The 21375-nt window shown below is 40.1% G+C and overlaps 1 long non-coding RNA gene across 7 annotated transcripts; it reads right to left on the minus strand.

Moving 5' to 3' along the window:
- Positions 1–20299, minus strand: LOC105040571 (uncharacterized). 7 transcript variants are annotated; one of them, XR_003800826.2, is made up of 4 exons: positions 20070–20239; positions 17222–17980; positions 3815–4620; positions 3493–3710 (listed from the first exon to the last, which is right to left on the minus strand). It is a non-coding gene; the product is annotated as an uncharacterized lncRNA (long non-coding RNA). The 7 variants fall into 7 exon arrangements; XR_831180.4 differs by lacking the exons at positions 3493–3710; positions 3815–4620 and adding an exon at positions 1–234; XR_831173.4 differs by lacking the exons at positions 3493–3710; positions 3815–4620 and adding an exon at positions 2390–2868.
- Between the last annotated feature and the right edge of the window lie 1076 nt (positions 20300–21375).

The following is a 21375-nucleotide window of genomic DNA, read 5'->3' on the forward strand; positions in this document are numbered from 1 at the left end:
ACAAACAAACTCACACCCTTGTCCGCAAGTGAGACGTGACAGGCGATCTGCCCCTTCGTCCCCCCGAACCTTCGCTATCCTGGTCCCGTTTTCTGGTCCCGTTGATGCGGTCCCTTGAGCCTTTCCCGAAAGCAAGGCGTAAGCCGCGTACCGGCCCCTTTCATTCCACGTGCCGATTACCAGCCGCGTGGCAAGGTCGGAGCGCACGTATGGTGAGTGAGACGTTCCGTTAGTCTGTTCCCATTGAAAAATTATTGCCAACGTTTTACTCATCGAACATGCATTTCAATACATCATCATAAAATTAATGGTCTTAGCATGCAGTATAGATAATAATTTTTGTTTCATTGGAATATGTGAATCATAATATTAAAAATCTGATCTATTTTTCATTCACATTTTTGAGTTATTATTGGGATCCAAATCAATCATGATTTAATCTTTTCGATCATTTGTAATATATAATTTTATGATTATATTTATATTAAATTTATATAATTAATTTATCAATTAAAAAAAATTATATTAATTTGAATCCAAATGATTTACAGATTCGCTATAGATATTGATATCTTTTGATTTGTTGCCTCCAAATATCTGTAATTGATATTGTCTCTAACCCATGCTATCCATGGATATAAACTTGATGCTAACCAGGACATGGATGCCAGACCAAGTGGCCAGATGGAAAGCATCTTCTTTTTTATTTGACTTGCCAGCTGGTTGAGTCAATTGTATTATCATTACTAATATATAGGTTATGTATCATTTTTTTTAAAAAACTTACATTTTATTATTCGTAGCACAATGCTAACCTACTAGGAATCATTTATTTTTAGTTTGTATGGAATCCTAGCTAGTTATTTTAATTCAATTGGCTCGCAAGTCCCATCCAATTAATTATGGTTTGTTTTGGTAACGCCTACGCATCCCCGTACCTGCTATATTTGCCGTGCGACCTTTGAGGCATTTCGTAGAATCATGCGCGGGAGATGCTTCCTATTGGACTCCACCAGAAACGTAGGCACATGACCCTAGCATGTACCACAATTCTTCCAGCTACGACCTAGATCCCATGTTGTTAGATCATGCTGGCATGTCTTTAAATTATGCCATGCGTGAGGTGACATGTGTTCTTGTAGCTTGATTAGTGCTATTCTTTTTAAAAAAAAAAAAAAAAATTTATGAGCAATATTTAAATGATGGTACTCTATACATCATGACCCATCAAAATTTATTTCTAATGTATTTTTAATTTCTAGAGTGCAGGTATTCTTGGAATTGCCTTTTGAAAATATTTCCTCTTCCTGAAGATCAACTTTTACATAAATGTGCAAAAGGGAGGTGATTTTGGAGTAGGCTTCGTTACGAAGTATTGATAGTATTTTTATAGTAGATGGTGTTAGAAACTATGATAAAACCATTCGAATGATATAACTGCATGCAACATTGAAAAAATTATCTTATGCTATTCAAATATCATAGACAATCAATATTTATTTGGAGAAAAATATTCAAATAATTATTAGTTGGCCTTCTGATCCATTGCTAGCTGAAATCAAAGATTTTTAAATAATTATTAGTTGGCTTTCTGATCCATTGCTAATTGAAATCAAACTTCATTATTTTCTCTTAGATTGTTGATAATTATTACATTATATATATATATATATATATATATATATATATATATATATATATATATATATATATGTAAACTAATAGTACTGCTAACTGAATAGCATTTTATACGATCGATCGTACAATCTCAACATTATAAGATTCTAGGAGACATCTCTCTGCTCCATTGTTCAATATTTTATGTGCTGATTCTCTTGAATATGCGCATACTCATTTGGTCGGTAATTATTAGGACTATCATAATAAAATGCACTACATCATAAGCTATGCAAGAAAAAGCCTATGCATCTTTTACTAAGATTGGATGCATAAATTAGAGTATGATTGTTAGATCTTGTACGCAAGATGGTAGGATGGGTAGGTGAGAAGGGAAATGGAAAGTAAATTCCTTTCAAGTTCACACGAGCCGATATAATTTATACCTTTCACCAAAAGAGAGATGTCTACCATCTCTTTCTACCCGTGATTGTTTCAAAGCAACTTTTGGAAGAATAACTGCCTAAAAAGGATGTTTCCCACAAAAATCTATTATTGATCAATCACCCATCATTTACTTAAGCCACCCTTATTGGATGTAAGGACTTCTTTTAGCTTTCCTAAAAACTGCAACATAATCAAAGAACACATTCAAAACTTTCGTTGAAGATTGACCCTTAAATTGTGGTGTGTGATGCACACTTCTCAGTAATATCTGACATCATGCAGGGTTTGTTCTTCCACATCTATGAAATGGTTTGTTGTGCTCCACCATTATTTCCGACAAAAATAAGTGGTCTAAGATATATAGAAAGCATGCATTAGACTTGCTTGTTCTCTTCAAGTACATTGGACTAGTGACAAAGAAAATGAAGTGGATGCTGATAATGCTTGGGGTGGTTGAGTCTTGTGGTGGCATGGTAAATGCGCAAAATTTACTCCTTATCATGCCATGAGTGCCAAGCAGCTAATTGGGTCCAATGGAGAAGGGTTGGGGTTGGATCTTTCATGCAAAAGAAGATTTTACTTTCTTTTATATGGTTTCACCGTTGGATCATCCACCGGTCTCTTTGAGAACTATGCAATTGAATAAATGATAGAGTTTGGAGTGTTTTGAGATTTGTGTATTGGGTGGTCCGGTGGTGGATTCGTGTAAAGGAAGGCAAGTCATTCTTTTGCATGAAAGATACAACCCCGGCCCGTTGAAGGGCTACTCCTATTCTTCAAACCGCTGCTTTCCTATGAGCTGATCTGTAGAAAAGCATCAAAGAAAAAAAATAAAGGAAAATCCAAATACAGTGCAACAAGGGATGGTGCAGGTCTCACTCTCACTAACACACGCCAGATGTGCCAAGACTTCTATGACATAAAGTATAATATGATGGACTAAACTGCTTCAACAGGCCTCCTGCCTTCCCCAAACAATTAAATAAAGAAAGCTCAAAGCATATGGCACACCCCACTTGCAATCATCTAAAATAAAGGCAGTAAGGGAGCCCAGAGGGGGTCCACTGATCGAAGTAGCCACCATGGGCGACCACAGGTACCACCTCCAATGGTCCCTAAACAGTTCTTCTGGTATAATTATGCCATTGTTAATCTTATATAATATTCACAATGTTGCATCAATGGTTGAACTTATATGGCTTTTAATGAACTTTTTTGACGGCCATTACCGAAAGCCATAGGTTAGGTGACAAACTGGTCAAAGAAAGCATGAGCTATTATTTGTCGGATCGAGATTCATCATCCTTAAAATCTTGTTCGACAGCTTAGTCCGGCAATTAAACAATGATATGTATCATATAAAATCAATAACCAATCAGATCTCTGAACAGCCGGGACAATCGTCTATAACCTAATATGATCTCAACATATCCGAAAAGAAATATTGCAACTGATCAGATCAACGGATAAGAAAAATATTTGATCTCAACATGCCTGCAAAGGAATATCTTAATCATTATGATCTATGGATAAGAAAAGATTTCAATCGAACGTCTGTGAATTGTATGATTCTGTAATTACATTAGCAGCTCCAATGCCATATAATGCTTCTACAATCAAATCGAGCAGAGTACACATCAATCCACCTGTCAAATCATATTTTGAGTGACAACAATTATAATTATATTTAAAGATATAGTTTAAAAATGCTTGATTAGACTAATAATTTGTTAATGTCGTACTCACGAACTTTAACTATATTTCATTCAGTGCTTTAGCACCAGACGGTCCCCTCGGCAGCCCATCCCCACCCACCATCGCAAAGATGAGCAACTTCAACGAAGGGGTCAAACCAATCCTAGGCATCACGCTCGGCAGCCCATCCCCACCCACCATCGCAATTCTCCTCCGTAAAACATGTGTTCAAGAGAAAGAAAAAGTATTGTTTGGCCCATACATTGTGCCTCCTAATTAATCCAATAAAACTATCACATTTACATTAATTTTGAATATTAAAACTATAGATGCACGTGGTTCGATTAATCAAGTGATTACTTTAATATTTGTTTGCACAACGTATTAAGCACATTTAAGATGCTTCAATGATCTTGAAATGAAACAAGGAATGAACTTGAGACAATCCATCTGAAAATATGAAAATTTAAAGATCATTGTTGTAAAAGTAAGGCCAGAGTGGGAACATAAATTCAAGATAAAGTTTCGCAAACGTGCAGGTGAGCGTGCCAAAGTGCCAAACTTGTGGAGATTGGCCAACGAAAAATGGTGGGGATAGAGTACTATATATAGAGAATAATAATGATCAAAGATTCAGAAACTTTGGACTCAGATCTTATTTGAAAATGATAATTCATCTTTTTAGTAGAGAATCTTGTCTGATGCCTAGACATGCTATACAAAGACAACAAAAAACAACATGGAATCTACTATATAAGAAAATCATTCTTTTTATAAGGGATAAACATTGTTTAGGAGACTATACAATTACAAAGAGGAAAAGGCTCATATCTTTCATAGATCGGAAAGAATCATTGAGATCTGAAAATGATTAAAAAAAAAAAAAAAAACAAAAAGTAGAAACATGAACGAATAATTAACAAGAACCAACTGAAGAACAATACAGACATACATATGTGTGTATATTAATGCTTGTTGAATAGTTTAAGAACTGTTCAGTCATGAATTACTGGAGATAGTTTGGCTTTGTAAAATTCTTCTTCAAGAGCTCTTCAATTATTCTAGAAGTCTATAGATGACTTTGTTTACTTCAAAAATGCTTCAAATTTGTAATTGTTCCGACTTCATGATCTCATGAAATGAAGAAATAGAGAGACCCATTTTTTTACTATAAAAAAAAAAAATCCGACGAGCATATTTACAACTTTTTGAGGAAAAAGCAAACATATCTACGACTTGAAAGCGACCAACCAAGGAGATGGGATGTTTATCCAGACTTGTTCAAGATCTATCATCCCAACATGAAAGACTTGAGTCAACTTCTCATACCCGTACCATTCATATCATGGCTTACATTATGGCAGCCTCAAACTGGACAGACAAATTAGGACGGATGAGAAAACGTGCTGAGGGATCACAATCCACGTAAAGATGGCCCCAAGTATACCGTGTAAAGGAATTAAAAGCAGGGAGACTTGAGGTATGAGGACTGCTTAGAAGATACCCAGGAAATTAAAGAGAATAGATTACGTGGTACCACAGGATCTTCCTTTGATCTACGAAAGCTTGGATTGGATAGCGTCCAGGGGCGGTGCTTGGCGGTTTGCACTTTGCTTTAGCTTAAGGCGACGTCCAAGGACTACAGCCGAAGCTGGTACACAGAGAAGAAAGAAAAGATGAAGAAAAGCTGATCAATAAACGAGTGGGAGAGAAAAGCTATGCATCATTAGCCTCCCTGCTTTCTCCATTGGAAAGTAAAAGGTGGTGTGCTCTGAAACAGGATGTGGTTCGCTTTGTAGTGGTTCTTTTGCAGCTTAGAAGCCATAAAGGTGCACGAAGTTGAATCATTCACTGTTACGTGGAAACCGGTTTCGAACACGTCAACTTCCCTCTTTTTTGTTCTTTTTTTTTTTTTTTCTTTTTGAGGAGGCCCACTGTTCAAATTTAGGTGATGGAACTAAATCTATGCTGCCTATCATCATCCAAGTTCTTTTCAGTTAAATATGGAGCTGGCTATACTGCATAATCTAAAATTGACCGGCTATCAGCATGACATTACCCCTCTCATAATTAGCACTGACAAATTTAGCTTCTTAAACTGGTATAGGACTAAAAATGCATCCAGACATAGCGAACTAGTATTTTGGACCACCTAGCTATAAGTTAATGATCATGTTGATGAGCTCAGAGCCTCAGACCCGTTATGAATTAATTGGTCTAGTATCAATGTGGATTAGTAGTCCCCCATGTAGAATCTTGTATGTGCACGTGAAACATGCACCAGCATATGTTATATATATTATCTACCAAATATTAAAACATATATGAACTCTTAGGGATTAGCATCACTAGTGATTTGAAGTGAAGATGTGCAGCTGGACAATTACAACGCCTTCTCCACTCCACATATTAAAACATATATTGCACGTTTGATTACCTACAAAACTTTGGAGATGAGTATATTTTCCTTATCTCATGATCCTGTGGGACGAAGATGTCCTAATTTCTTCATAGAATGGCCCACTATTGTTCCATTCTTTTTTAATAACAATCTTGATCATGCACCGTGATAGATATCTTCCATCTCATTCCTCTTCTTCTTTCCTTTATTTCTTTTTTCTTTTTTTTTCTCTATTCTTTTTAAATTTTTTTTATTCCATTTTTTTTATTTCATCTTCCATTTCTCCCATTCTTTTCTCTTTCTTCATCTCTTCCTAAATAGATGGGATTCGGAATCTCAAATCCATCCCTGTCATATTTTCTCATAGAAACATAACAGAATGATCGGAATGCACTCCATCCAGTCAAGACGTAAAATCTTACATGATCATTGTCACCTAATGTCGGAGGATTCAAACACTTTTTGCCCTATATGAATGGTTAGGTAGAATTTGGAACGTGATATTTCACTGTATTTTTTTTTTTGGTAGAATCATATTTCACTGGTTGGAATGGCAACCAGATAATAGAGTTGTATTTTGAATGGAGATTGTTAGATGATTTCTTTTGGTCTGATAATGTCAATTCCGAATGGGGTAAGACTCTCTTTGCTATAGGTTTATGGTTTATTTAGAAAGCTTGAAACTTATGCTCTTGTAAGAACAGCGAAGAGCCTGGAGGAATGATAATTTTGAAGGTTTCGTGCATGAAATGAGTACTTTAAATTCCATATGAATCAGCATACATGATGATCAAAATGGGAACCATCCCTTCTAAATTGATTTAAGATACCTATGGATGTTTATGTAATCTTGGGTGAATTGATAGCAAGGACGACCATGATCCTCAGACATCACAGCGGACAACCTACGGCAGCAAGAGGTAAATGTAAACCTTAGACTTGTCTCTGATTGTAGAAACTTGGGTTCTTCGTGACTCATCAACTCTGTCTCCTGAAGGCGATCATTAGAAGTGAGTGTCACCTTGCCCGCTATCATCAAGTAGGGTGAGTCCATCCCTTCTAAGCTCAACACCTTAATCCTGGATTGCCTTACCATGATGGATGGAACCATAGGGATCGAGTTACAACACATAACAAAAAATGGAAGCTGAGTAGCAAATTGGATCACTTCTCATGTTAGAAGATTGGGGATACCTTAGGTAGGGATACAAATGGGTCGGGTCGGACTGCATTATATGAGTGATCATGATCCATATTGATTGGATGTGAATATTGGACCAGACCCAATCGAATAAAAGATTGGATTGAGATGGGTTAGATTCACAACTAAAATTTTCAATTCAATGGATCATCCGGATCAGATCAAGTCTATATGTGACACAATCTCAACTCAAAAATTCGAATTGAAATCGAGTCCGAACCAAGTTCAGATTAAATATAGCCAACTATATTTTAGTTACCATATAACTAACTACTATTACTATATAAAATAGATAACAAACAATATTGTTCTCAAAATAAATTAAAATATAAAAATAATTTTAAATCTATCTTTATGTTAAATGTTAGGATTTGACGCCTCAAGATTCAGCCCACATTGAGCCCACAGCGAGGTTCGCGGCGAAAAACGGAGTCCAACGAGACCAAGATCACCCGAATCGGTGCTCGGATGGAGGAGATACGAGCTTTTGAAGTCGGCACGAGAATCGAGGCGGCGGAGGACCACCGGCGACCGGCGGCGGGTGGTAGCGGCGCAGCCGCAGGCTGTGGCGTGCGGGACGCGCGACCCAGGCCCGCGGCCCAGGAGCGCGCAGGCCCGCGCGCAGGCGCGGCCCAAGCCCGCGCGCGCGGGCTGGCCCAGGCCAGCGGCCTGCTAGCCCCCCTTGCCCCGATCCACTGTGGACCGGGTGGTCCACAACGCGGTCTGTGGACCGTGTGGGCGTTTCCCACGCATTTCTCGCGGTCCACGGCACTATTCTATGGACCGGAGCGCGATCCAACGGCCCAGGTGGCTCTCGGTCTTGATCCGACGGTCTGGGATGCTGATTTGGCTTGTTTAGGACTCTTAAACCTAATTAGATTAAGTTTAAACTCTGTTTAAGCCTTTAAAAAGGCCTGTGACGAAACAGAGGAGAGTGTGGTTCGTTTTCTCGCCGCCGTACGAACCCGAGAAGAGAGAGAGGGGCGAGAGCGCTGTGAGAGAAGGAGCAGGAGGCTCCTGGACAGCGGTCGCCAGGCTCTTCAGGGGTTCAGGGGGGTCTCCAAGAGAGAGAGAGCTTTTATGAGGAGAACTTCAGATGAGAGAGAATTGGGTGTACAAGGATTAAGGGTGAGGTCTCCTCTTGTAAAATTTTCTTTTCATAGTGAAGTTTGCATGCCCCGTGGAGGTGAGCCCTTTTGTGGCTGATCCACATATTTTGATTGTTTTTCCTTTTGTTTTGTTTCTTCTTTCTTCCTGCTGCATCACGTGGTACTGGAAAGATCTTGGAAGGTGGTGTCCTGGCCAGACATCCACCCAACAAGTGGTATCAGAGCAAGGCGGTACAAGGACGCAGATTGCAGTGGTGGTGAGCAAGACTGAAGATGGAGAGAACAGGAACAATCAAGATGGAGATCAACAAATTCGATGGTAAGAGCAATTTCTCCTTGTGGCAGGCAAGGGTGAAGGACGTGCTCATCCAACAGGGGTGGATCGATGCTCTCTTGTGCGATGAGAAGCCGACCACCATGGAGGTGCGAGATTGGAAACGGCTACAAATGCAGGCGGTGAGTACCATCCGCATGTACCTGACGGATGAGGTGGTGATCCATGTGCTGAGCGAGACTTCCCCGACGGTGCTGTGGTCGAAGCTCGAGGAGTTGTACATGGCGAAGTCTCTCACCAACACTCTTTTCCTCTGGAGACAGTTTTACCAACTGCGGATGACTGAGGGACAGAGCGTGCAGGAGCATCTGAGCCACTTCCAGAAGATCCTCACCGACCTTCTCAGCGTTGGCGAGAACGTTGAGGAGAAGACCAGGGCGCTGGTTTTGCTGGCGTCGCTTCCCCCTTCGTACGAGTCCTTAGTGACTGCTCTTCTAGTGGAGAAGAGCACTATCAAGATAGATGAGGTCACCGCGGCGATACTCCAGAACGAGGTTCTCAGGAGAGAGAACCCAGCTTCGAGCTCAGGTGTCGATAGCTCAGCTTTGGTGGCTTCTGGAGGTGCAGGAGGTGGTAGACGGAGCGACAGGAGATCGCAACGAGGGCGGTCTAAGTCCAAGAGGGACTTGAGCAAAATCAGGTGTTACCGGTGTGAGGAGTTGGGGTATCTAGCCAGAGATTGCCCTCAACTGAAAAATCGGACGGTGGCTGCTGTAGCGACGGCCGGCAGCGATTCAGATGGAGATGCCCTGGAGATATTTGACGAGGTATCTACTTCTTCCCAACAGTGGATATTAGATTCTGCATGCCCCTATCATGTGTGCTGCAGAGAGGAGCAGTTTGACTCCCTGGAGAACAGTGAGGGCACTGTATATCTGCCGGATGGATCGAGCTGTGCGATCAGAGGCATTGGAACGATCAGCTGGAGGACACATGATGGTGCAGCGAAGAGATTGGGGGAGATCCGATACATACCCGACTTCAGGCGGAATCTTATCTCACTTAGCAGACTGGATTCGAGAGGCTACAGGACGATAGCTGGTGGAGGAATCCTGAGGGTGTTACGCGGCGATAGGATTGTGCTGGAGGGAAAAAAGGGGAGCAGAGGACATTATTACCTGACAGGGAGCTCAGTGCGAGGTGGAGCTTCAGGAGCCAGGCGGAGCCCAGAGTGACGTGGAGCTCCAAGAGGCGGATCGGGCACGAGACAGGAGACTCGGGAGGACGAGAGGCGACGTCGCAAGGTGAGATTCCTATTGCCGCAGGATGATGCCCCGAGCAGGTCTCAGGTCAAGAGGAGCACAGCATACGACGGAGATGGGATCGAGCAGCCTGGCTTGACTCCCATGTTTGCCCATCCATGATCAGCAAGCGATTGCCCCAGGGCATGGGGGTGCGGAGATCCAGAAGCTCTCGGAGTTTGGAGGAGGCCGAATATCGAGTCGAGGTGGAGATTGTTAGAATTTGACGTCTCAAGATTCAGCCCATATTGAGCCCACAACAAGGTTCGCGACAAAAAACGGAGTCCAACGAGACCAAGATCACCCGAAACGGAGCTCGGATGGAGGAGATACGAGCTTTTGAAGTCGGCACGAGAATCGAGGCGGCGGAGGACCGCCGGCGACCGACGGCGGGTGGCAGCGGTGCGGCCGCAGGCGGTGGCGCGCGGGACGCGCGACCCAGGCCCGCGGCCCAGGCCCGCGCGCGGGCCGGCCCAGGCCAGCGGCCTACTGGCCCCCCTTGCCCCGGTCCACCGTGGATCGGGTGGTCCACGGCGCGGCCTGTGGACCGCGTGGACGTTTCCCACATGTTTCTCGCGGTCCACGGCACTATTTCGTGGACCGGAGCGCGATCCAACGGCCCAGGTGGCTCCCGATCTTGATCCGACGGTCTGGGATGCTGATTTGGCTTGTTTAGGACTCTTAAACCTAATTAGATTAGGTTTAAACTCTGTTTAAGCCTTTAAAAAGGCCTGTGACGAAACAGAGGAGAGTGTGGTTCGTTTTCTCGCCGCCGTACGAACCCGAGAAGAGAGAGAGGGGCGAGAGCGCTGTGAGAGAAGGAGCAGGAGGCTCCTGGACAGCGGTCACCAGGCTCTTCAGGGGTTCAGGAGGGTCTCCAAGAGAGAGAGAGCTTTTGTGAGGAAAACTTCAGATGAGAGAGAATTGGATGTACAAGGGTTGAGGATGAGGTCTCCTCTTGTAAAATTTTCTTTTCATAGTGAAGTTTGCATGCCCCGTGGAGACGAGCCCTTTTGTGGCTGATCCACATATTTTGATTGTTTTTCTTTTTGTTTTGTTTCTTCTTTCTTCCTGCTGCATCGCGTGGTACTGGAAAGATCTTGGGAGGTGGTATCCTGACCAGACATCCACCCAACATTAAAGATATAGTATATATAAGTCTTAAATCAGAATTTATAAGCTTAAATAAAGTGAGCCCATTCTGATCCCAGTGGTATGCAGGTTTTGGATCAGATCATAGATTAACCCAACCCATTTGCAACCTTAATTTCAGGTGTTTGAAGAAAAAAAAAAGAAAGGTACCTAGGTAGTTCAGGGACATATTAAAAGATGATGCATCTGAGACTTTTCACATGAGAATAAAACGTGGTCCATTTGGCCGTTACCAACGGAAAAATAAAGTAGGCACATGTATGTACCGTTACGCAAGGACGGAAAGCGAACGGTTAGTGATTGGGCCAACCTTATGAAGAACTAATAGGCGGATTTAGGGTATTTCTCTATAATTCTTTTCTTTTTCTCTGTATTATTTTCTTATTAGCTCGTACAATTCGCTTGGTTATGAACTAAATCAATCTGCCTTGCCAATATGAATCATGAACTCCAATTATAAGCAAAAATAGTCGGTAGCTTTGAACGTGACTGCATGTGGACACGAGCAACTGGCATTTGACATTGCCTAAAGTATTGGGCAACATAATCTAGTTGGATGGAATAGAGCTGAGGTTGTATGTTCAGAAGTCTTGCACTAGCAACACCTAGAGAAGCTCAAGCTTTAATCTGTCTACAGGCCTTAAGCTGGTGGACTCAAAATTGTGGATGCGATGGCAAACAATATATCGTGATAGTAAACAATATGTAAGGATTGAAAAACACTTATAGAATCCAAATGCAAGCAATAAAGTTTAGATCCAGCTATGACAATATCTGATCTGAATCAGGACCATAAGAATAAATGCATTTCCAAGTTATATACTTATATTTAACATAGTCACCTGTGAATAAGCTTATTGTAGGGGTCATACCACCTCAATATCCTTGAAACTCATGAGTTCTCGAATTGATAAGAATACCGATATAAGGTTTGACCGCCGATCTCATCAGAAAATCAAGACCATCAGAAAATCGATCTCATCGGAAGACTAAGATCATCATCATCTAGGTACATGACAACTGATCATTATCTGAGTTAATGACACTCTCAGATTACATCGGCCCATGTCTGACCTACCTCTCCTGTATTATCTACAAAGTCGGCTTAGTCTAGTAACTGCTAATAAGCCGAACATTTGCCTCGGTTATTTGCCGATCTCCCAAAATATATAGACTTCAGTTGCTGATCGACTTGATTATTGATGCCAAAGGCATGGTGCCCTATTCAGATATTTACTAATATCAGTCTTTCCACATCAGTCTGTTACCGACGTACCATCAGTACTACGGATGGTTATCTGACAGCTATCATCCAGCTCAGTCGTAACAGCTTTTCAGTTGTATTCCAGCGCATTTGCCATATGGGCAACTGACTATTATCTCATACACAGCTGACGAATATAGCTAAGTATGATCTCACTTCTAGCTAACATGTATAGCTATGCTATAGCTCATTTACAGCTGGTTCTAACAACCTAACAAACTCTGTAATGTCCTCTTCAACCCCTCTAAAAATAGAGGACCAGAGATCCTCCAATGGTAAGTTCTAAGCTCAAACTAGAGTGAGACGGCTAGTGAAAACTTTATTAATTCTTAAACAAAGACTCTAGTTCCCACAAAGTCCAATCTCTCTAATCCCATGCAAACCTTCTTCTTGTGCTCTACTTTTTTTTTTTCACCTACTGTTCTCGGGCTCAAGACTAGTTTAAGCATTGGAGGGTCAAGAATCGGAGGATCCCCATCTGATTTTTGACTTGTTTTGCAAGTTTTTTCGAAGGCGTTTCAGATCAGAATGCTACTGACCCCCAGCTCAGCTTCATCCGATTTACCCCAATCTCAGATTTTGAGCCTAGCAGCAACAGATTGATGCTAGAAGAAGGATCTGACTAGTTTCTTGTAGAAAAGATGGTCAGAGCACGAGCACCAAAGAATTCTTTAGCATCTCCATCCTCTCCAGATGTCCTGCCAGAAGCTTCCCAGCAACAACCAGTTGCTATTTTGATCCTCAACAGTTTTTTCTGCTCATTCAGCAAGTTCAAGCCCTATCAGCAGCTGTTCAACAGCTGCAAAAGATTAAGGAGCGACATAAAAAAAAAAGCTCCTCTGAAAATTGTGTCTTAATATAGCTATCAACCAACCTATCAAGATGATCACCACATTGATGATGAGGCTGATGGTGAATCTGCTCTCAATAATACAAAATCTCAAAGAAGGGATGATCTAGAGCATAAGGTTCAAAATCTTGAGAAACGCCTGATAGAGATTTAGATAGAAGGTCGATCTCAAAATAAAAATAGTTTTAACCTTCGATCTCCTTTCTCTTAAGAAATCTTAAATAAGTCGATTTTGAATCGATTCAAGATGCCCACTATTAAGTCCTTCGATGGCTCCATTGATCCAATGGATCATATTGAGGACTACAGAGCTCTCATGGCCTTACAGGAGACTTTGATGTCCTACTGTGTATCGCCTTTCCTGCCACCTTCAAAAAGATAGTAAGGATATGATTTTCTGGACTTCCACAGGAATCCATTTCTTCTTTTGAGCAACTCGAAAGATTGTTCGTTACCTACTTTGATAACAATCGACCTCATTTGAAATATATGGACAGTCTGTTCTCTATCAAGCAACAAAAGAAAGAAGACCTCCGAAAGTATGTGGTTCGTTTTAATGCAGCCACTCTTGAAGTTAAAAATTTGAATGAGGCTGTTGCCATGTCTGCCTTAAAGAAAGAGCTCCGAAGCAATCGCTTGGTGTTTTCTTTAAATAAAAATTTTTTGAACACCTATGATGAAATGCTTGACCGTGTTCGAAAGTATGCTCAAGCTGAAGAAGAAAAAAACATATTCTGTTAGGCGAGAAAAGAAAAAAAAAGGAAGAAACGACCAAGGGAAGACGGTGAAGCTCGGCAAAATAATAATGGCTCCAACCGACCTCAAAAAAATCCGAGGTCAAGAAGCCCACCTCGGCACTTTGATTTCTACACTCCTTTGCCTATCCCTCAAGCATAGATTCTCATAAAAATTGAAGGAGAAGGATATCTCCGAAAGCCCGATTTTATAAAGGCCCCACCAGTAAAAAAAAATAAGAGAAAATATTGATGTTTCCATCGAGACTATGGCCACAATACCAAAAACTGCAGACAACTGCGAGATCAGATAGAAGCCTTGATGCGTCGAGGTTATCTCGGTAAATACGTAAGGCCAACAAAAGCAATTGAATATCTGCCTCAGACGGAAGAAAATCCCAAAAATCATAACTGACCAATAGCTGGGGTCATCAATATGATATATAGTGTATCATAAAAAGCCGGTGATCCATCCCCTAAGAGGCAACCAATTTTGATCGGTTAAGAGCTGATCTAGATCTTCTATTCCTCGTATTTAGAATTCTAAAAATTTTGAAGTATTATCAATAAAAATGCTCTATGGAGCTCATTTTTGTACATCGTGTACTATGTAAAAAGCAAAAAAATCGATCTCCGGATCAAGCTTAAGCCCCGAAGGATCAAGATAGAGATAAGATCTCCTGATTGTTGAAAAGCCGATCTCTAGATCGAGCTTAAGCCCCGAAAGATCAAGATAGATATAAGATCTCTAGATTGATGAAAATCCGATCTTCAGATCGATAAATCCCCAAAAGCCAAAATGGAGATAAGATCTCCTGATCAGTAAAAAATCGATCTTTGGATCGAGCTTAAGTCTCAAAAGACTATGATAGAGATAAGATCTCCTAATCGACGAAAATTTGATCTTCGAATCGGTAAGCCTCAAAAGGCCAAGATGGAGATAAGATCTTTTAATCGGTGAAAAATTGATCTTTGAATCGAGCTTAAACCCCGAAGGACCAAGATGGAGATAAGATCTGCTGATCGATAAAAATTCTCTCTTCAGATTGGTAAGCCCAGAAGGGCCAAGATGGATATAAGATCTTCTGATCGATTAAAAATCGATTCCCGGATAGAGCTTAAGCCCCAAAAAGTCAAAAAAGAGATCCGACCTGTCTACTTCAAGCTCAAATGGAAGGATGCAATGGTTCACTTGAACCAAATAGCACAGATTCATTACCTCAAATAAGCTAAGAATTCTTTTTCATGAACTACTACTTTCGTCCAAAGCAATCTATTTAGATTCAGAAGTAGAGGACAAGTATTGTAGAGGTTATAGCATCTCAATTGATGTCTTCGAGACTCATAAGTTCTCGGATTGATCAGAATACTGATACAAAGCTTGATTGCCGATCTCATCAGAAAGCTGACATCATCGAAAGTCTGAGATCATCATCATCATCTGGGTACATGACAACTGATCATTATCTGAGTTTATGATACTTTCAGGTTACATCGGCTTATGTCCGACCTATCTCTCCAGTATTATCTGCTAAGTCGGCTTAGTCCAGTAACTACTAGTAAGTCAGACACTTGCCTCAGTTATCTGCCAACTTCCAAAGTGTATAGACTTCGATTGCTGACGGATCTGATTATTAACGCCAAAGACATGGTACCCCATTCAGATATTTACTGATATCAATCTTTTCACATTGGTCTGTTACTGACCTGCCATCAGTAGTACAGTAGTTATCTGACAGCTGTCATTCAGCTCAGCCATAACTGTCTTCCAGTTATACTCCAGCTCATTTACCACGTGGGCGGCTGACCATGATCTTATATACAGCTGACAGATATAGCTAAATATGATCTCACCTCCAACTAATACGTACAACTATACTATAGCTCATCTACAGTTAGCTCTAACGGTCTAACAAACTCTGTAATGACCTCCTCAGCCCCTCTATAAATAAAAAAATCAGAGATCCTCCAATGATAAGTTCTAAACTCAAACTAGAATGAGACCGTCAGTAGAAACTTTACTAGTTCTTGAATAAGAACGCTAGTTCCTACAAAATCAAATTTCTCTAGTCCCATGCAAACTCTCTTCTTATGTTCTACTACTCTTTTCCACCTATCATTTTCGAATTCAAGATTGACTTAAGCATCAAAAGATCAAGAATCGAAGAATCCCCACTCGATTTTTGATTTATTTTACAGATTTTTTCGAAGGTGTTTCAAATCAGATTGCTACCGACCTCTAGTTCGGCTTCGTCCGATCTATCCCAATCTCAAATTTTGAGCATAACAGCAACAAGACTCAAGAGGGTCCTATTCACGGACATGATCTAAAGAGCTTATACACAAGCTCTCAGCAATACTAGTTACATACCTTAGCGATAATTCTTGGTTTGACCGTGACTACACATGTTGGATTCACTGACAACTTCTCATTCGGAACTCCAAGATAAAATGCAAGGACTTAGTTCGACCCAGAAAGGAAGGAATTCATCCTTCCACCCGCTGACAGAGAGAGTCACGGGGCCAGATACAAAATTGTCGAAACCCAAATCTCCATGAGCTGGGCCTCCGGAATTATTAGCTACCTGTTCATTGGCAAACCCACTTAAGTAGTGGGCCTTCTAGGATCCACAAGATTTAAAGAATGTATTTGCAATAAAGATGTTATTTGCTCAATGGAATCAATTTTTTGTGGTTGTTACCAAAAAAGAATGATTTCTCCCCACCTAAGACCTCATCTTAAAATGGAAACTAAAGTTTTTACGCATCTGGAAACATCGAACAAATTCTAACTGCATCCGGGTCATGAACCCAACATAAAGAGGGAGAAAATTCAAGTCTGATTCATTTCATAGCCACCTATGATTATATATACTAATCTGCTTGCTACTCGAAAAAAAATCAGAGAATGGTTGGATAGACGGTGTCCAATCTTGGTATTTTAATAAATTCAAACTGAAACTTTGCTCAGATATATTTTAGTCATTTCAGCGTTCCTGTTCCTGTACCTACAAATTTAGCATCCTCCAACTCTCAGAAACTGTTTCTCTGAAGCCTTTGTTCTAGATGGAAAGACTCCATTTCTGAGTACTTATTACCTCTTGAGACCACACACGAATTAAGTAATAGCAAAACACAGACAAAATCTGAAATATATCCAAGTAGACATGGGTTACCTTGACTTGAGAGAAGCTAGCTGCATTGCTCCAAATGTGTCCTTATAGGCCTTTCCTGCAATCTCAATTTCTCCTCCTCCCCAGAGAGCTGCCAGCAACTGCGCCGAACTTGATTTCATTCTCCAAGTACAAAATGCTGTTGTACTTCCTCATTCACTCGGGCTACCGCCTGGCCATCTGGAAGAACTCCCGCGGCTCTGCCGGAAGAGAATTTCCGAAAAGCTGATGTACCTCAGAAGGGCTTTGCCTGGCACCAAGGAGGCCATTAAGCACCCCTTGGTTCCTCAAACATTACATGCAGGTGGCATAGGATGAGTCCCAGAAGAATAGAGGCTATTCTATCAAGTGGTTTTGCAGTGGTGGATGCTCACCTTGGAGATGTAACATTTTGGATTGGGCATCAATCTCTCATCAGAAGACCACTCTTACTCCAGATATGGGCTCTTACCCTAGCTGTGCCTTACAGGCATTCCCACCTGCTCTGTATCTTGTCTAGATTTTTTCCACATCGTCTGGATTTTTCAAAGGGATACACATTGCTCTACGGAATACTTCTATTTCCAGAGAAGGCTAGAGAGAGTTTGCGTGTTTACATTTGGATAGAATCAAAAGATTCGTAACCTTTACAACAACATACAGGTGGTCTGTAAACTACGTAGTTCCAGATCCAGGCTGCTGAACCTGGAATGGATGGTTCAGTAGGTTTCAATGATGCAGGCAGGAAAACATGCATTGTCAAGAACAGCATATCAACAGCACCTGTAAATGAAAAAGGAAGAACATTTTGCAGGTATCCATGGTGTGTCTAAATGCAACATAGGCTGACTTGAAACAGAATGTAAAGAGAACTTCTAGCATAAATTATTGCATTTTTTATACTGCACCTTTCAGTATGATGACTTGCCAAAAATATTTCCTAAATAAAGCTAATATATCTCCAACACTGCCTACTTAATGTGACATGTCAAAACAAATGGAAATTCATACTGTCTCTCAGTTAGACCTGCCACAACATGCTTTTTCTTAATCAGCAGAATTTTAATTTCATAGTGTATCACCTTGAACGAAAATAGTACTGCCAAACCAAAATTAGTTTTGTGGAAACAGGTGTTTCCGTTACTTTTCATGAATCTCTTCGTCCTTTTTTTTTCCTCCTGAATCATTTTACACTTGATTTGTAAAGCAACGACTAAATGACCCAATTCTTGTAGCATTGTTTTCATAACACAATGCAGCCAAAACCCAGAAACCAGAAAAATGTATTTCCCATATGTGTTGTATATTTCATTTAAAACAGACCACATAAAGCACTGAGTGAGATTTCGACATAACGGCCAAATAACTCCATCTATTAAGATGTATATGTGGCTGTGCATATATATTAACCAGTATATAATCTGATATCAACTCCTAAATACCATCCTAAAGTCAACAGTTTATACTGATCTCATCACCACATCCATTCATATAAGGTAAGCTGGATATGTACATCACATGAAAAGGGTTGGGCTTACACATTAGAACATATTCCAAGGTGGGTTGAAAGAGATGGTTTATTGGCTCATGGACATAGCAAGGATTACCACTTAAATGTCTTATTCCTCAGGCATGCAAAAAAATATAGGACCCAGGGTGTTCTCATCATTTGGCTTGATATGGCAAAAACAGTAACAACTCAATTTGACCTGTAGAGCCATACTTCAGAAAAAATGTTGATAGACATTTCTGTTTCCTTCTTCAAGAAGGTCAAAGACATCTTGACCAAATGCAAATACTATGATGACTGGAGCAAACTGATGTATTCAATCCCGTTACTATGACAACCAAGACTGAAATATTAAGATCATCGATTTGTCTTTGTTATAACCATTTGAAGGCATTCCTTGTTAGACACATATCCACATAGATGGCTCGGTAGTTAGATAACTTTTGATTGCACATAACTACCCACTATCTCTAGTTATGCTAAGATAGTTTCCTTGATGGAAGGAAATTGTCGACATTTTGGTTATCTAATAAGGATCCGTAGCCTAGCCTATTCAAGTCTGTGAAATTTATCGGTGAATGACTTTTACCGAGGTATAGGTTAAAAGTCTCCTTCTTCAAGTTTCTTTTGGATAAACTCTAATCAAATACCTGAACAATTATGGCTGGACGTACGTATCACTAAAATTTCCATTGCATAAAACTATTTTATTTGAGATATTTTCTCACAGTCCTTACTTGTTTGTTTCATCTACTTATGATCTTGTTAAGTTTTTGGAAAGAACTTTTCTTCACCGCTAAAATTCAATAATTAAGAACGTCTAATTAACGCTATCTCTCAAAAGAAGCCAAGCATGCATAAAATTCTTGGGTCATAACAGAATGGTTATTTCTTCTCAAGTCATCCAGTTTTCACCATCTTAAGCACAGCCACTTCATATTTAGTAATAACATTTCTCACAAACACTAGCTACCAAGACCCCATGCCATAATTCACAAAAGTCATCAAAAACCTCCACATTTTTTATTTTCAGAAAACATATGAAGTATACATTCATAATATAATAACTGCAACTAGCATCAAGTCTATGAATAAATCTAGGGGATTCTTTAAACAAGAAAGCATGGCAAAATCAAAAGGCACTTCTTTGGCAAGCATATTATTAATTTCCATCTAGAACTGAAGCCAGCTAAAAATTAGTAGTTGCAACAACTGTGAGCATCACATAACATTAAATTCGATCTCGTGACGGTAACATGCTTTAAAAAAAGAAAGTAATAAAGGCGGACGGTGGAGGGAACAAAATTTTCCGTGGAAAAAAAATGAATCAAAAGGGGAAAGCATGTGAAAATTAGAACGCACCCCATATGGATACGAAGACTCCAAATTGGAACTGGAAAAGGCTTTAAGAATCTCTCGGATGCTCCCTTTTCGCGAATCCCTTCCAAATGAAAAAAAAAAAAAAAAAAAGAAAGGTGAAAAAATTGAGGTGAAAAAAAGGGATAACGGTGGAGGAGGGATGTCTGCCACCCTTCGACCTAGGGATGGGAGGTGGTCAGCTTCCATCGACCTAGGGATGTCTGCATAGAAATTTTATGTTCGTGTCCGTACAGTGAGGCTTCCACGGATATATATATATATATCTGCGCAACATTTCAGATGCGGATGTCCGTATATTCATTATTATGCCGATTCCTTCTGCACAGAATTTTCCTTGCGCGAGTACATACATGAGCTTTATATGTTCGCATTATCCTGCTTTTTAGCCATCAAAAATATAGCTGTGCACCCATTTGCAGATACTCTGAATCCGAATCACGATGCTTGCTTGATTATCCACGATCATCAGATCAAGATCATAAGAGTTTTCCAACCGATAGGAGCCCAAAAGGATACATGATCACGTGGACATGGTAAAGACTGGATATAAAATTCAAAGCTTTTAAAAAAAAAAAAAAAAATCAAAGCAAGTTAGCCAGGACCATGAGTTAAACGACTGTGACCACTGCCTCCCACTTTCTCAGCCGTTTAATATTGTGTATTGGTTTATATGATAGAATGTAACTATGGTTATCAAAAGGAATTATTGGGTAGAAGCTAAGATGAGGAAATCAGACCTTATTGATGTGGCCTTAATGCCTTCCTCTTCTCTTCCTTGATTGAATCAAACAATGTCTAACCTGGTTTTGATAACAACCTGCACAACTATGGTGGTATTACTCTAGTCTAATTCACTCTGTCACCTTAGCAATTTTTGAAATTTATATAGCAATTTTCAAGTTTTAAACTCCATGCCGAGGATGACTATCCAATGATCATGTTTTCTTCACAACATTAACTACAATGATTCTGATGATAATGCTACGTAACTATTATTCATAATTTTCTATTGCAACACTAATAATGGTTATTATTATATAATAATTCTGAAAATTTGAGAATGCTAATAAAATGGCAGCCAAATCAACAAACTAAATTTAAATAAAAAAGATAAAATAAAATTAAAATAAGAATATTCAAATCTAAGAGGGATTTGATGACAAAAAAATCCTGCTTTCTAAGAAGAGACGTTAAGAGGTAGAAATCTATTTACATGAATTAATTTTTGAAGTGCTTATTTGTTTGCCAACGAGTAGCACAAGAATGCCAACGTTCATCTTGAGAATAA

This window comes from Elaeis guineensis, chromosome 2 (assembly GCF_000442705.2).
Source record: "Elaeis guineensis isolate ETL-2024a chromosome 2, EG11, whole genome shotgun sequence".
Classification (NCBI taxonomy): Eukaryota; Viridiplantae; Streptophyta; class Magnoliopsida; order Arecales; family Arecaceae; genus Elaeis; species Elaeis guineensis.